This window comes from Dysidea avara, chromosome 4 (assembly GCF_963678975.1).
Source record: "Dysidea avara chromosome 4, odDysAvar1.4, whole genome shotgun sequence".
Taxonomy (NCBI): Eukaryota; Metazoa; Porifera; class Demospongiae; order Dictyoceratida; family Dysideidae; genus Dysidea; species Dysidea avara.
In genome coordinates this window covers 35,268,611-35,271,016 of record NC_089275.1, presented here as the reverse complement: position 1 = coordinate 35,271,016, position 2,406 = coordinate 35,268,611, and positions in this window count along the sequence as shown.

Sequence of the window (2,406 nt, the reverse complement as noted above, 5' to 3'; positions counted from 1 at the left end):
ATGCATGAATACAGACAGTGGTTTTCTCTCTATAGCTAAGGCTTCTATTATTCTACTGATAATATCTTACAAGTATAAGCAAGAGTACATAATATATATATTTAGGGAGAGTGTCTAACGCTGTATTGCCCCTTCAAAACGCACTGCGTAAAAATCTTACGCAATAGCCATCACCACCAAAAGGTGCTAATTTACATAAGGTTTCCTTCAGCCGATATAAGCGCACAACATGTTCATAAAACGCTTTATGTACGCATAGAATGCGCGTTATGCAGACGCGATTTTATTTTCCAGTGCGCGTAAGGATGTGGCGGACGATGGAAGATGCTGCCATATTATCTGCTATCTTCGATGAAGAAGCCGAAGAGCTTAATAGTGACGAGGCAAACGATTTTCATGAACCAGACTCTCTCACGAAAGGTAGAAGAGTAAAGAGTGCTACTTGTAAGAAGCTTGACCTTTCTAAGAACACTACGGCTGGTGAAGATTTCGAACGCGGCAGTGATGGTAATCCAGAGCCTATGCCAGAGCCTATGCCAGAGCCAACCGGTACAAAACCTGTTAAATCAAAGCGGGCCATTTCTAATAAGATAGCGAAGCAAGCTACAAAAAACCCAGTGAGCGTGGATGAGGGAAGCGATGACGATGTTGCTCAAAATGTGGAACGAAGCAATTCACGTGGGAGAAGAAAGCGGGCTGTTTCTCGCCAGAAATCGCAATCTACGAACACTACGGATTGTCCAGCTGGTGTAGAAAGCAGCAATGATGTTCCACCAGAACCAACCGGCAGAGCGAAACGTGGGAGAAAAAAAGGATCGGTCCAACCTCGCAAGAAGGTAAAATCGTCCACTAGCACTGATGCTGGAGCTGACAATGAAGGAAGAAGTAATGCTGCTTCTTCACGATCAAAGGCCAGAGGTGGAAAAACCAAAAAAACCGTGACACAGGATGGTGAAGAGAGTGGAGACGACTGTCAGGACAGTTCTGCCCTAACTTGCGGAAAAGCCAAGAAATCAGTGTCTCGTAAGATGTTAGGAAAGACAGAGAAACACCGAATCATGCAGTACGTTGGAAGTTTGAATCCAACGGGAGTTGCAGTAATGGCAATAGCTGCAGTGGTTCGTTCTTTGCCTGACTGTGAAGCTCACTTGAAAGAAGTTTGTTCCAACATAGTGCCATCTTCAACTGCTTTCTATGTTAAGCATTTACAGGAAATGTACCAAACATTTTACAATGAGTGCTCAACGATAAAAGATAGATATTTACACTTTCAACTGAAGTGGCATAACCATTGTGGTCTTTTCCTCCTCAATTGCAACCAGGAGCTGACTACCATGGGATTACACCCTTCAGATCCTTTGGCTGAAAAGGTTGTGGCAGTGCGAGCACAGTGGAGCAGAATTTGTGCTGAGAATTCAATTTCACTGAAGGAAAAGAAAAAATTTGTGATGCTATATTCATCTGCTGTCTTCAACCATCTCCTACAGCAGTGTCACGGAGTTTTGCAGAAAGAACAGGAAACAGCAGAAATTTCTGAAGATGGAAAGGACACCTATTTACGTTTTGGAGGGGCTGCTCTGGCAACCATGCTACACTTGCGTTATGACAAGATGAGAGCTGATAATTTAGAAGATCAAAAGAGAAGACAGATTTCAGAAGAAATAACAATTCTGCAACGAATCAATTAAAGAACATATTCCTGACTACCTGAAGTATAGGGACAATGGACATATGTACTTCCCTTGTCCTGAGATGCTGCCATTCCTAACAGCTGTCGATTTAACCACCCGAGAAAATGTAAACGAATCTGGTTTTAAAGAACATGGATCTGAGCTTTTGCACATTGTCACTACTTCTTTTCAAGAAGCAAACCACATCAAATCTCTCTTTGTGGAGCTTCTTTTAGCCAAGGTACCTGAATTTGATGATTTGAGTCAAGTCTCCATCCAGAGCGTGTACTGTGAATTTGTACGCAAGTTGAGCAACACTAGAATTAATGAGTTTATCGATTCTTTCAAGCAAACAACTGCTGCTTCCAAAGGGATGGCAACATTAGCAGGGCAGAACCTAAGGGATAGCTTATTGAGTCACCACATAAATCTCAAGACTCACATGAAACAATAAACTATATTTGTAAGAGTTTGCTAAAATGTATGTGAGGTGTGTAAATAACAATCAATTGCAATGTTTTTAAGATCTTGTGACTAAAGATTCAGTGCATGCCGGTATGTTACACAGTGGAACCTGTTTTAATGGCCACTTCTTTTAAATACCTCAAATTTCATGACTCGAAAATTTATGAACTGATTCACCTGTCTTAAAGCATCCACCTGTTCACTGAGGACAAGAGATTTTGTCGCAAAAGTGGCTGGCTTAGACAGGTTCAACTGTAAATGTTTACCATGA